Genomic DNA, 15,018 nt, shown 5'->3' with positions numbered 1-15,018 from the left:
CTTCCACCATGCCCACTGCCCTTCCAGCTTGCACGCCGCACTGCTGTCTATTCCGGGCTCCCTGTAGCCAGCCGGGCTGTGGCTTGCCGCTTGACTGGCTGGGTGAGTAGCACTGCCTGCTATATGCTGGCAGACAGAGGCGGTGAATGCACAGTGCTGTGTACCGGCGGGTGGACAGGGATGGCAGTTAGCGGGACAGTGCTGAGAATTTACTGTTTTGTCTTACTGTTACTGATTGTCTGATCACTGTGGCCAGGAACAGTGTGGCAGGTGGAAAGCGGGGGCAGGAGCTGGCAGGACACAGTAAGCAGGGGGGGGGGGGAGAAGAGGGGAGAGGGCACCAAGCCAGAGAAGCGCTCACCTCCGCAGGCTATTATCCCCCGATGGCTACTGTGTATGTGCCACATGTGAAATAGTGGGGGTCACTAAATGACCAGAAGGAAGGGTGAACAACAAGGTTTTTTGGGGCACAAAAAACCTTGTTGTTCACCCTTCCTTCTGGTCATTTAGTGACCCCCACTATTTCAGTTGTAACGCTGAACTTTTTTTGGGAGCACCACCAACCAGATACCACTTCATGATTTACCAATGGTGGTAATTATGTTGGTTTAATCTATCTATTTTGGTACGTGAATACCAACTTATCCTAGTTTTCCAGTGCCACTCCCGACCCATATTGTGAGGAAAAAAGAAAGAGTTGTGCCGGCGCTGGCTGTTTTAGGAATAATGTAATGCACGGTTCTCAGAACAATATAACAATTTATTAATAACAATATTATAACAATATAAAAAAATATATAAAAATATATAAAAAGGTGAATCACTTTAGTAATGAAGAATTGAAGCTAGTTATCACGGGGATAATCAAGTATTTGAGCTGGATTAGCTTGAAGTTCAATTTGTGAATAAGAGAATTTGAGCTGTATATTACCATCCCATTTGGCCCGATTTGAATGGCCTGATGCTTTTTTTTTTTTTTTTATATATATATATATTATATTATTGTTATGATTATTGGCATTAATTATTTATCATAAATTATTATAAAAAAATTCCCTTACTTCTGATCGATTTACATGGACCCATTTATTGATTATTTATTGATTATATTTCACGATTTTTCTGTATGTCATACTTTATACATTATGTATTATTGTTCTTATTAACAAATAATTTATATCCATTCATATCCTTATGTATTTTATTCTTTGCTTTTTGCCTGTCTTTTTTGAAATGACTGTCATAAATGAAAGATGATTTATAATAATATTATTATTCTGTATACTGCCTTTACCTAAAATCATCCGTGGATTCGTGTTAATAAGATCCAGATTTAAATATAACATGCTCCCTGGTCAGATCTCTCGAGATCAGACACTTGGGCGTTGCTATGACAACGCGATATTCCGTCCGGACCCCGCCTCCCTGCCGTGGAGCATCACACGTTGTGTGATGAAATGACGTTGTCTTCCCCGGCAGACGAGTGCGGCTAAGGATGCATATCCTGTTGCCGAGCGCGACGCGAATCGCGTAATGCATCACGTGACCGCGTCTGTTGCTTGGCAACGCATCTGTTGTGCCCGGAACTCCGTATGTGGATCGCCGCCAACGTTGCTGATACCGGCAATCGGCACGTGACGGCGATACGCCGCGGAGACCACTGTGGCACAACCAGGGAAGCACCTTTCAAAATGTGTAAGTAAACACTCTGACCATATTCTTCTACCTGAAAACAGATTTAATTACTGCGGTCATGTGACCTAACAAAGGGACCTCCCTGTTTTCCTTTTTCTTATTATAAAAAACGATTTCTGATATACAAAATGGTTTTATAGTTATATGACTGCCTCCATTATAAATATGATTATTATGTCTAGTACTGAAAAACACGGTTCTCATGATAGAAATGTTTTTAGTTTGTAATTATGTACGCAGGTGAATCTCATAGTTGATTAGCTATCAGGTATAAAACCATGTCCTGAACCCATCACAAACATACTTGCTCCTGATGAAGCCGGTGATACCCGGGGAAACGCGTTGAGCACCTGTGAATACCGCTGTTCCTTTGCCATCATTCTCTCTGCCAAGTGACCCGTCCATCTCTCCCCAAAAGACCCTCGTTTTTTCCTGGACTGCTTCATTTGTGGGATAACTGCACAATCCCTAAACGATCCAGATGTATAGAAGAGGACACTAGTGGGAATCTTGAGTCCTTGAAATTATAGGACATCCTTTTGGACATCGTGTCACAGCATCAGGCCATTCAAATCGGGCCAAATGGGATGGTAATATACAGCTCAAATTCTCTTATTCACAAATTGAACTTCAAGCTAATCCAGCTCAAATACTTGATTATCCCCGTGATAACTAGCTTCAATTCTTCATTACTAAAGTGATTCACCTTTTTATATATTTTTATATATTTTTTTATATTGTTATAATATTGTTATTAATAAATTGTTATATTGTTCTGAGAACCGTGCATTACATTATTCCTAAAACAGCCAGCGCCGGCACAACTCTTTCTTTTTTCCTTGCATAATTATTTGGGTCTGACAACCCAAGTGCCGGCAGCTGTTGATAGCGCACCACACACCGTCCAATTTTTTCCCGACCCATATTGTACCTATGTGTCACATGTGTCAGTGTCCAGCTTCCCCTGATCCCCATGCGGCTCTGCTTACTCTGCCCGATCCCCGGTGCCTGTGGGCTGCTGGCATTTAAAAACCTGTCTCTACCTGGTGCAGTGTGCCATGTCCAGTCAGAGATTCCATGCCTCCATAGGGAGGGTGCAATACCTGGTGTTGCGACTGATGGTGCGTCTTTGTATGCACAGCACTGCAAATTTATATTCTATATAATCAATGGTTTTACCTCCCTAACTAATTGCCCATGTACTTTTAAAAGACAAATCCTCACAAATTTTCACTTTCCTAAAACATGTCATTATAAAACATTCCATTATTTAAGATTATTGTCCCCTGGCTAGAAGTTGTATAGTAGTTGAAACTTTAGTGTATATGATGGCCAAAATTAAAATATCTAAAATATAATCCAAAATATTTTTTTTTTTTACATTTTTATTTATTAGAAATTTACTAATACACACAGGCATAGTATTTCACATACAGTATAAGTGGTCTATGTGCAAATCATCACAGGCCTCTGGATAGCTGCAGAAGTGTGAGTTTACTAGCAGCAGTCATGCTGAACACTGGCTGCAGAGGAACTTGTAAGTTGCTATCCACATAAAAGCATCACAGGAGACATCTACATCCCCATTTTCAACCATAGAGAAACAATAAACATTATGTCCAGGTATAAAGGCCCCCACACACTATGCGAATTGGGCCCGATTTCACCCAATTCTGGTGGAAAGAAATCATGTGAAATCGGACCAGAGTCAGAGGTCGGACGTTCTGCACATCTGACATCAGTCACATGCCGAAAGACCAAATTCGATGTATCATATGCAATCCTGCTTCCCGAGAAGGTCACGGGGCATCATATGAGACTTCTCCCTGAGCTGGCCATGCTGGTTCCTAATACTGGTGCCCCACTGGGCTGTAGGCCAGGTCCAGGTCCATCCTAATCCTTCCCTAGGGCCACCTGTACTTATTTATTCATCAATACAGCTTTATTTATCCCACTTATGTTTTTAAATAAGCTTGTCAACAAATGGACAATAAGACTGTATTTCTTACACATGTCAATTTTGTGTGTTTGAACTTCAAAATGTATATATAAACTAGTTTTCATATGCAAGGTAGAATGGGGATTATTCTGCGTCTAAAAATTATAGGACAAGCCTTGATCTCCATCTCCTCAGACATGTGTGTAGGTGCTTAACTCCAAGGCAGTGGCATAACTTAAAATAGCCCCCCCCCCCCCCCCGCAACTAAAGTTTGGGCACCCACACACCTCTGCCGGTGCAGCCTGGTCCATTGCTGTCCACCGGAACCAGCAGATCCTCCTGTCTGCAGTCTCGGCACTCCTTCTGAATGTCACTTTCAAAATGGCCGCCGCCTTAAAGCAGACAGTTATTTAGGATGCAAGAGGAGGTCGCCACCTTCTCTAGCATCCTTATTAAATATCTGCTGTGTGGGGGAGGACATTTTAAAAGTGACATTCTGACAGGAGGAAGATCTGCTGTTCCTGGCGGGTAGCAGTCACATTGGACTGGGCAGCAGCGGTGAGGAGGGGAGGAGAAGGAGCAGGGGGAGGGTGCACGAACAGCAGCAAAATATTCATCAGCTGCGGTGGCTGCGGCACCCGCATTAACCCCAGCAATAGTTCCGAGGTGCCCAATCTTACCTAGCGCCTCCAAGCCACCGCGGGATCTGCAGAGCTATTGTTACACCACTGCTCCAAGGAGCATCCAGATTTGCCATTTCCCATATAAAAGCGTACAAATATAAAACATTCAGCCTGTCATGCTGGAAAACATTTTTTCTTTACTACACAGGCTGAGACTCTCTTAAGTAAGGTGTCAAAAGGAGATCTGTTGGGCACAATGGCAACTGATTGAGGCCACTGTTTTTTGTTTTTTTTTCTTGTATACATTTTTTTTTAACATTAAATTTTTATTGTGACTTTTTCAATATATTAATATATTTCAATATATTAACAGGGGGGTACAGAAAGGAAGGAGGGGGGGAGATGAAACAGCAAGTATTAAATTAAATTGTCTCACATATAGCAGTGTGTCAGAATATTACATAAATAGTACATTTTGCATCCAGTTAGGCACAGAAAGATAAACATATATGAATATACAGTATCTCTAAACCAAATTGCCCTTAACTACTGGGAGCATAGCATAGATAAATTGGGAGGATTGCTGTGTAGCATCGAGTGTCCCGACTTTTCTATATAAAGAGACCAACCAAGCCATTTCATAGTTGATTTTGAGGAGGAGGAATACTTGGTGTCGGCCGTCTCGTAGACAAAGTGATTATGTACCTTATTTCGGATGGACTCTATAGACGGTAGATTCTCCGATTTCAATAGTTTAGCAATACTAGCCTTAGTAGCTATAAGGACATGGCCCAGAACATACCTGTTGGCCGCGCCCACAAAAATGGTGGACTCTCCCATAGAAACACTGGAAGGTCCCCAGGAAACACAGGCATTCCCCTGCCTGCTCAGAGCAGGCAGATGACATCACATGATATCATACCCTGCGGACTAACTGAGCCCTCCCAAAAACTGAGCACCCGCACAGCCTAACTGAGCCTTTCCACATAATAGCTTCCCCTGCAGCCTTACTTGCCTCTGGCACCTGATGTGTCTGGATTAAAAGAGGTGTCGGACAATCAGTTGCCCGATAATCGGTGGTTTACCTGTAGTAGAAGAAGAAAGAAAGAGGCAATGTGACATTGATAATAGAATGTGTATGAGTATTCTAAAGCTTCTTAACTTACTGCATTATACTGTATAATTCTATATTCTGACTATGGTTACCGCAGTAGTCACAGAACACTGTGAAAAATATTCTCTTATCCTGTTCTTGTTTAGTTTTCTCTATTGCTAGAGTTCATTGTCTAGTGAGAAAACATAATAAAAAATAAATAATGATAATAACATTGCCTTGCTCTATAATTAAGTATGTAATTCTAGAATTCCAAGCAAAACGTATCTGACAAATCATAATTTTATTTCTTGGCAGGCAACTACCCTCCAGCCAGTGACTAAGTTGGGGATGAAGGTGATGTTGTATTTGAACTTGTCAAAACCTGTGGACTGCATTGTTTTTCAAGAAGCAAGAATGCTTGGACAAAAGCACTGGGATGGAATCACCCACAATTGTCTTCATATTGTTCATTGAATATATTGGGGGAAATGTAATAGAGTGAGAGACACAGAAAGTGAGAGATTTGGTTAGAAATCTCCAGGTTTTTTTTAAAAGTGGCAATCATTTACACTGCAAAATCAAACTGGAACTTTAAAAAAACGGTAGATTTCTTACCAAATCTCTCACTTTCTGATTCTCTCACGCTATTACATTTCCCCCATTGACTCGGAGCAGTGGTGTAACTAGATATTTGGAGAATCCATAGAAAAAGTTTCTAAGGGCCCATACGTACCACTCAATAATGAAAAATGTATATAGCACGGTTTACTTTGACAGGGCACCTTTTGGCTGTGGACACCAGCTGTATTACTGCACCTATGGTAGTTATGCCTTTGTCTCTAAGTAATTATCACTACAGCATTACAGTAACCATGCAACCACAGTAATTTAAAAATTAAAAAGTTTATCACTGTAAGATGTGTTGTCTTTTTCTTAATTCATCTGAGTATATTTTATTTAATTTAATAAATGGGTGTAAAGTATAGATTTTAAAATAGAATTCACATTTCTCTTTGTAAATTAAAATGAATGGTAAAATGGTCAAAGGGCCTAATTTAGTTCTAGTTGTAGAATAGTGAAAATCCTTAGTGGTCGATTTTCACTATTCTGCCATGTGCACACACCACAGCGCATGTGCGTGAGGAGTTAATGTGGGGTCACATTCTAGAAAATGGGTGGGCGTGGTCCGGACAGCCGCTGAGAGCTGGAAAATAAGCACCCCAAGGCATGTTAGAATTACCAATTGTAGTTTTGTGTTTTTTCGCAAGACTACAACTGAAGCTGAATGAGGCCCTAAAATTATTAATCTGCAGCGCAAATCCATTTTATATATGCATGCATATATACATTATATGTATTTCTTAAAATACAGCAATGATTCTGTGCATTAAATTATAATCCTAACTTAAAACTATATTTTTTTATTCTACTTTTTACAAACATTTTTGATAGCAATGTATTAATTACAGCACATATAATAACACATTCAATGAACAAGAAAACAAAAAATAACATATACTTGCTTATATGGTGTGTTGCAAAATGTGTAATGAGCAATATTGCGTTTTGCATTCTATTATTACTATTTATCATTCGTGCACCAGAACAATGGCGTAACTTGGGCTCCGCAGCCCCAGTGGTCGCAGGGGGGAACAGGCGCCCCCGGGGTTCAGGTTCACAGCATTCTAACGGAGCCAGCAGCAAGAGAGCTGCAGCAGCCAATAAAGATACTCTTCTCAGTCTCTGGCTCTCTGTGTGAGGAGGCAGTGACAGGGTCAATGAGCGTCCTCATGCAGAAACCCAGAGAGCACTCCCCCTTCCACCATGCCCATTGCCCTTCTAGCTTGCACGCCGCACTGCTGTCTATTCCGGGTTCCCTGTAGCCAGCCGGGCTGTGGCTTGCCGCTTGACTGGCTGGGTGAGTAGCACTGCCTGCTATATGGTGGCAGACAGAGGCGGCGAATGTACAGTGCTGTGTACCGGTGGGTGGACAGGGATGGCAGTTAGCGGGATATGGCTGAGAATTTACTGTTTTTCCGCCTGTATCGCCGCTCCTGGCCACAGTGATTAGGTTGTCTGATCATTATGGCCAGGAACAGCGCAGCAGGTGGAAAGCGGGGGCAGGACGCAGCAAGCGGGGGGGGGGGGAGAAGAGGGGAGAGGCCACCAAGCCAGAGAAGCGCTCACATCCGCCGGCTATTATCCCCCGATTTGTTACAGTGTATGTGTCACATGTGTCAGTGTCCAGCTTCCCCTCATCCCCATGCAGCTCTGCTTACTCCGCCCGATCCCCAGTGCCTGTGGGCTGCTGGCATTTTAAAAAAACTGTCTCTACCTGGTGCAGTGTGCCATGTCCAGTCAGAGATTCCATGCCTCCATAGGGAGGGTGCAATACCTGCTGTTGCGACTGATGGTGCGTCTTTGTATGCACAGCACTGCATATTTATATTCTATCTAATCATTGGTTTTACCTTCCCTAACTAATTGCCCATGTACTTTTAAAAGACAAATCCTCACAAATTTTCCATTTCCTAAACCATGTCATTATAAAACATTCCATTATTTACGATTATTGTCCACTGGCTAAAATATCTAAAATCTAATCCAAAATAATTTTTTTTTTTTTACATTTTTATTTATTAGAAATTTACTAATACACACAGTCATAGTATTTCACCAGTGGCGTAACTATAGCACCGCAGCCCCCGCGGTCGCGGGGGGGGGAGCGCTGTGCATATGGGGGCGTCGGGGGGGGGGGGCTGTGGTGCTATAGTAATCCCTCCGCCCCCCATCCCCCGCATGCTTACCTGTCCGCGCGTCCCGGCTCCCCTCCTGGCTTCAATCAATGCTATGGAGACGGACCACGATAAAATGGCCGCCACATAAAGCAGACTGTTCTCTGAAACTGTCTGCGGTATGGGGGCGGCCATTTTATCGTGGTCCGTCTGCATAGAATTTATTGAAGCCAGGAGGGGAGCCGGGATGCGCGGACAGGTAAGCATGCGGCAATGGGGGCACGGGGGGCACGGGGGAGGGGCCGGATGGACGGGCGGGCAGGGAGGGGGAGCGCCCCCCATTAACGGCGGGGGGGCGCCCCAAACAAAGCTACGCCGCTGTATTTCACATACAGTATAAGTGGTCTATGTGCAAATCATCACAGGCCTCTGGATAGCTGCAGAAGTGTGTTTACTAGCAGCAGTCATGCTGAACACCGGCTGCAGAGGAACTTGTAAGTTGCTATCCACATAAAAGCATCACAGGAGACATCTACATCCCACTTTTCAACCATAGAGAAACAATAAACATTATGTCCAGGTATAAAGGCCCACACACTATGCGATTTGGGCCCGATTTCACCCAATTGTGGCGGAAAGAAATAATGTGAAATCGGATCAGAGTCGGAGGTCGGACGTTCTGCACATCTGACATCCGTCACATGCAGAAAGACCAATCCTGCTTCCCGAGAAGGCCACGGGCCTTCATACGAGACTTCTCCCTGAGCTGGCCATGCTCCTTCCCAATACTGGGGCCCCACTGGGCTGTAGGCTTCCCTACACCTACATTGTTGGAACAGTAATAACATTGTTTCCAGGTCCATCCTAATCCTTCCCTAGGACCACCTTTACTTATTTATCCATCAATACAGCTTAATTTATCCCACTTATGTTTTTAAATAAGCTTGACAACAAATGGACAATAAGTCTGTATTTCTTACACATGTCAATTTTGTGTGTTTGAACTTCAAAATGTATGTATAAACTAGTTTTCATATGCAAGGTAGAATGGGGATTAATCTGCATCTAAAAATGATAGGACAAGCCTTGGTCTCCATCTCCTCAGACATGTGTGTAGGTGCTTAACTCCAAGGCAGTGGCATCACTTAAAATAGCCCCCCCGCACAACTAAAGTTTGGGTGCCCCCACACCTCTGCCGGTGCAGCCTGGTCCATTGCTAGCCACCAGAACCAGCAGATCCTCCTGTCTGCAGTTTCGGCACTCCTCCTGAATGTCACTTCCAAAATGGCCGCCGCCTTAAAGCAGACAGTTATTTAGGATGCAAGAGGAGGTCGCCACCTTCTCTAGCATCCTTATTAAATATCTGCTGTGGGGGGGAGGCCATTTTAAAAGTGACATTCTGACAGGAGGAAGATCTGCTGTTCCCGGCGGGTAGCAGTTACAGTGGACTTGGCAGCAGCGGTGAGGAGGGGAGGAGAAGGAGCAGGGGGAGGGTGCACGAACAGCCACTGCGGGATCTGCAGAGCTATTGTTACACCACTGCTCCAAGGAGCATCCAGATTTGCCATTTCCCATATAAAAGCGTACAAATATAAAACATTCAGCCTGTCATGCTGGAAAACATTTGTTCTTTTCTACACAGGCTGAGACTGTGTAATGTGTCAAAAGGAGATCTGTTTGGGCACAATGGCAACTGATTGAGGCCACTGTTTTTCTTTTCTTGTATACATTTTTTATTGATAAGGAGTCATGTATACAGAGAAAAAGCATTACAAGAAAACTTGTTAAAAGGTTTCATATTAAATAGAAAATTAATCAAATATGTGTTAACAGTTAACAGCAAGATATGTCATGAATACAAAGTAAAAATATCAAATAACAGTAAACTTGTTAAGTGTATTCAAAATAAAAACATTTTTTTCTGTATACTCGTATAGTCTTTATTTAATATAGAAAACTCCTTATATAGAGTACTATCATATATAAAAGAATCGAAAAAATTAAGTTATAAGAAAAATATTGAAGAAAGGAAAAGGAAGGAAAGAGAGAGAAAAGATAGAAAGGAAAAAGGGGGGATTCAGTTAGGTAGAATGGGAATAGGAAAAGGTAACCAACCCGGCTGGAAAATGAAACCATTACATAAGTAATATAAATTATGAATGGAGGCGCATGAATTTTATTACAGTCGAATTAATGAAAAGCCGGATAGACATTAAAATAAGTTGAAGGATTCCAGGGTGAGATGTAATGGGATGAGAGATTCAGAAAGTGAGAGATTTGGTGAGAAATCTCCAGTTTTTTTAAAACGGCAATCATTTACACTTCAAAATCAAACTGGTTTTGCAGTGTAAATGATTGCCGCTTTAAAAAAACTGGAGATTTCTCACCAAATCTCTCACTTTCTGAATCTCTCATCCTATTAAATCTCACCTCCAGACTTTGATAAATTTTGTTGAAGATCAATTCAAAATGCTGGTGATATATTCCATTGAATGGATATGCCAAATTTTGGTAAAGATCTCAGTCAATGTTGGAATATCCGAAGATTTAATGGCCTGCAATACAAGATCTGGTTGCGAGAACTATATGCATGAATAACTTGTTCTGGGCGCGACTAGCTTCTGGGATATCCATGGAAAGGAGATAATATCCAGCCTTGAAAGGAACATGGATTGATAAAATAGAGCTACAGTAGCCATAGCAGTTATACTTTGCCAAAGAGGGATTAAAATTGGACAATCCCACCAAATATGTAGAAAAGAGCCATCCATGCGCAGTGGTGTAGCTAGGTGCCACGGCGCCCGGAGCAAGGGCATGTTTTGCGCCCCCCCAATTTGTAGTAGGTGAGGCTCCTGCGCAGTGAAAAGTGGACACGGACCAACATTATACCACACACTGAGGCAGATGTATTAAGCCTGGAGAAGAGATAAACTGGAGATAAAGTAGAAGGAGATAACGCACCAGCCAATCAGCTGTGTTTAAAATATGACAGTTGGGAGTTGATTAGCTGGTGCGTTATCTCTTTCCAATTTATCTCCAGTTTATCTCTTCACCAGGCTTAATACATCTGCCCCATTGTACACATTTTAGTGAACTTTGTAATTCCAATTACACAAAAGCCCACACATGATGCCCATTGCATACTATACAACACTCCGCAATGCCCAAGACATACTATATAACACTCCGCAATGCCCATGACATACTATATAACACTCCGCAATGCCCATGACATACTATATAACACTCCGCAATGCCCATGACATACTATATAACACTCCACAATGCCCATTACATACTATATAACACACCATAATGCCCATTACACATTTGACACAAAAGTGCCACTTACCTACATGCTCAATGCCAAGGGGCTTCATGCTCAATGCCAAGGGGCTTCATGCTCGATGCCAAGGGGCTTCATGCTCAATGCCGAGGGGGACTGAATTTGCTCATTGCCAAGGGGGACAGAACTGTGCAGCGGCCCACTCCCCGCCGCTATTTTCAATTCAATGCACCGCCAGTAGTGTGCAGCAGGGAGGGAGGAAGCGGTAGTGTGCAGCAGGGAGGGAGGGTGGGAGCGGTAGTGTGCAGCAGGGAGGGAGGGTGGGAGCGGTAGTGTGCAGCAGGGTGGGTGGGTGCAGCAGGGTGGGTGCAGTAGGGTGCAGCAGGGTGGGGGCAGTAGGGTGCAGCAGGGTGGGGGGTGATGGCAGTAGGGTGTGGGAGGGTGGGTGCAGTAGTGTGCAGCAGGGTGGGTGCAGGAGGGTGGTTGCAGTAGTGTGCAGCAGGGTGGACTGCAGTAGTGTGCAGCAGGGTGGGTGGGTGCAGTATTGCAGTAGGGTGGGTGCAGTAGGGAGGGTGGGTGCAGTTGCAGTAAGGAGGGTGGGTGACTGCAGGAGGGTTGGTGACTGCAGTAGGGTGGGAGGGTGGGTGACTGCAGTAGGGTGGGTGACTGCAGGAGGGTGGGTGGCTGGGTGACTGTAGGAGGGTGGGTGGCTGGGTGACTGCAGGTGGGTTTGACTGCAGGAGGGTGGGTTTGACTGCGGGTGGGTGGGTGACTGAAGGTGGGTGGCTGCAGGTGGGTTTGACTGCAGGAGGGTGGAAACTGCAGGAGGGTGGGTGACTGCAGGAGGGTGGGTGACTGCAGAAGGGTGGGTGCAGTTGCAGTAGGGAGGGAGGGGGGAGTACACCTACATAGCCAGCTGCTCACCTCCCCCCTTCCAGTGTGCGTCCTGCCCTGTCCTGTCCTGTGTCCTGTCCCCCGCTCCCCGCTGTGTCCGGGAGACGGAGAGAGACGTGCACTGCTGCTATGTAAAATTCATATCTTCCGCGCTGGACCCCTAGCCAATAGGCGCTCGCGGTCCAGCAGCCACCAGTTGATTGGCTGATGGACCGCAAGCGCCCATTGGCTAGCGGTCCAGCGTGAGAAGTGAATATTACATATCAGCAGTGGACAGCTCTCTCCGTCTCCTGGACCCGGACACAGCGGGCGGGGGAACGGGCGAGGGGGCAACTGGCGAGCAAGCTGGCGGTACCGGTGCCAGCACAGCTCCGGCGCCATGCTATCTTCCTGCGCCTGGAGCGTGTGCTCCACCAGCTCTGCCGTCGCTACGCCTCTGTCCATGCGTTTACAACAAGTAGATGAGATTTCAGCATTCACTTTGTTAAGCTTAACTGGGACATCTATAAAATAAATTGAATGCATTTTCTTTTAGTCTTATACATTTTGAGCTAGAGGCAACATTTTTTGTAAATATCAGACCATTCTTCATTTCCAGTGTCACTCCTAAATCTTTTTCCCACACTTTTTCATGTGAATCTCTAGTATTTGAACTATGATGTAATAATAAAGGATATAATGACGATATAAGTCCTTTAGTGGTTGTATTACAGAAGACTAAATTTTCAATTGGTGTAAGAGATCTAGCAGTGATTGTGATTTTGTCGATAGATGAAAATATCTAATTTGAAGATACTGAAATAATTTTTTTATGAGGGATAAAATATAAAGTTTGAATGTCTGCGAAGGTTGGAAAGATTGTAGTATGAGAAATATCATTAAGAAATCTAATTACGTTTTTCCACCAGAAATCATAAGATTTAGGGGAACATCCTGGAATTGTCAAACAATGGTATCAATTGGCTAGGTAGAGGAGCAAGATTGAATTGTCTATTAGACATATCCCATATATTGAGACTGTGAGAAATTATTGGATGGTTTTTAGAATTCTTTGGTCGAGCCTTTCTAAGCAACTATAGCAATGAGGAAATAGAATGCATTTTAAGAACATTAGATTCAATTTCCACCCAAATTCTCTCTGATTTTGGCCTATTCCAAAGGATACATTGCGACAATCTTGCTACCAGGTAATATGATTTAATGTTTGGGACCCCAAGGCCACCTTCCAGCGAACGTTTTTGAATTACCAAATTATTTACTCTTGGTTTTTTCATGGACTAAATAAAGTTCATAATATTACGTTGAAGAATCTTTAAGACATTTGTAGGAACCCGGACTGGTAAGGTTTGAAAATAATAAAGTAATTGCGGGAGTAGATTCATTTTGATATAATAATAATATATAATAATAATAATTATATAATAATATAATATCCTCCCCAATTATATAGATCTTTTTGTAATTGAGAAATTAATTTGGGGTAGTTAGCATCATAAAGTTTCCAATAGTTTTTGGCACCTAAATAAGAAATATGCCGTCTTTGCCACTGAAAATCAAAGGTAAGTGCCAATATATCTTTATCTTTTTGTGGGATATAAAAGTCTAATACTTTCATTTACTAATAAGTAGAGACAGGATTATATGCATTTGCATATTTGCATATGCATTCGCATATTTTGCCCATTCTCACTGGTAATTGCATATTTTATCCTAAAATCTAGTGATGGTGCATATTTTAGGCCCCACCCTCTTCCCACCCGTGAGTCACAGCACTGCTTTGCCCTGCTGCTGCTGGCCAGGTAGTGGTAGAGTGTGCAGGCTGGTGCAATATGTGCGCAGTGTGGGGAACCTTGGATGTACGCTATGTCTGACACTGCTCTAGGATGCTCTAGGATGCCAATCCATGTTGACAAAAGTCAGTCAGGGTGGATGCCATTACGAAGCTCCTGAACCTTTTCCTGCCCCTGGCCTGGGACTTTACACCAAGAGACACACTTCTGCAGCAGAAGAGGTGCGGAGAAAATACTGTGTCACAGTGAGTATGCGGCGCAGGGAGGAAGCCTTCCACTGCGCCGCCCTCACACGCTGTGCTGACATTTGATCCATTGGCGCTGGAGACGAGGGTCCGTGTAGTTGATGCAAGAAGAGCTTTGGACGCTGCAGTCCTGTGTATAGCACTAGACATCTGCAGATGCTGTGGGCCTATTTTTGAGGTTTATTTGCAACTAATTATATGCTGATTTTTAAATAAATAAGTTATAAATTACTTTTTTTATTATTTAAATGTAGCATATTTTATCACTTTTCATGCATATTTTAAGTATTTTTCATGCATATTTGCATGCATATTTCAAGCTTTTTTTGTTGCATATAATCCTGTCTCTACTAATAAGTCTAATACTGCCACTGGTTATCCTACCACATTGCAACTTTTCTTACATTCACCCTGCTTTCTTACTAAGAACTGTGGGGTCGATGTATGAAGCAGTGATAAGGGAGAAGAAGTGAGCCAGAGGAGAAGTGGCCCATGGCAACCAATCAGCTGCTCTGTATAATTTTATATTATGCAAATATAGATGTTACTCCAGTGTTGATTGGTTGCCATGGGCCACTTCTCCTCTGGCTCACATCTCCTCCTTTATCAATGCTTCATACATCGACCCCACAGTACTTAGTAAGAAAGCAGAGTGAATGTAAAAAAAGTTGCAATGTGGTTGGATAGAGCCCTCTCCTCTCGCTCTTCAATTACA

The sequence above is a fragment of the Crinia signifera genome, chromosome 2 (assembly GCF_055691185.1).
Source record: "Crinia signifera chromosome 2, ASM5569118v1, whole genome shotgun sequence".
Classification (NCBI taxonomy): Eukaryota; Metazoa; Chordata; class Amphibia; order Anura; family Myobatrachidae; genus Crinia; species Crinia signifera.
This window is presented reverse-complemented; position numbering follows the sequence as displayed.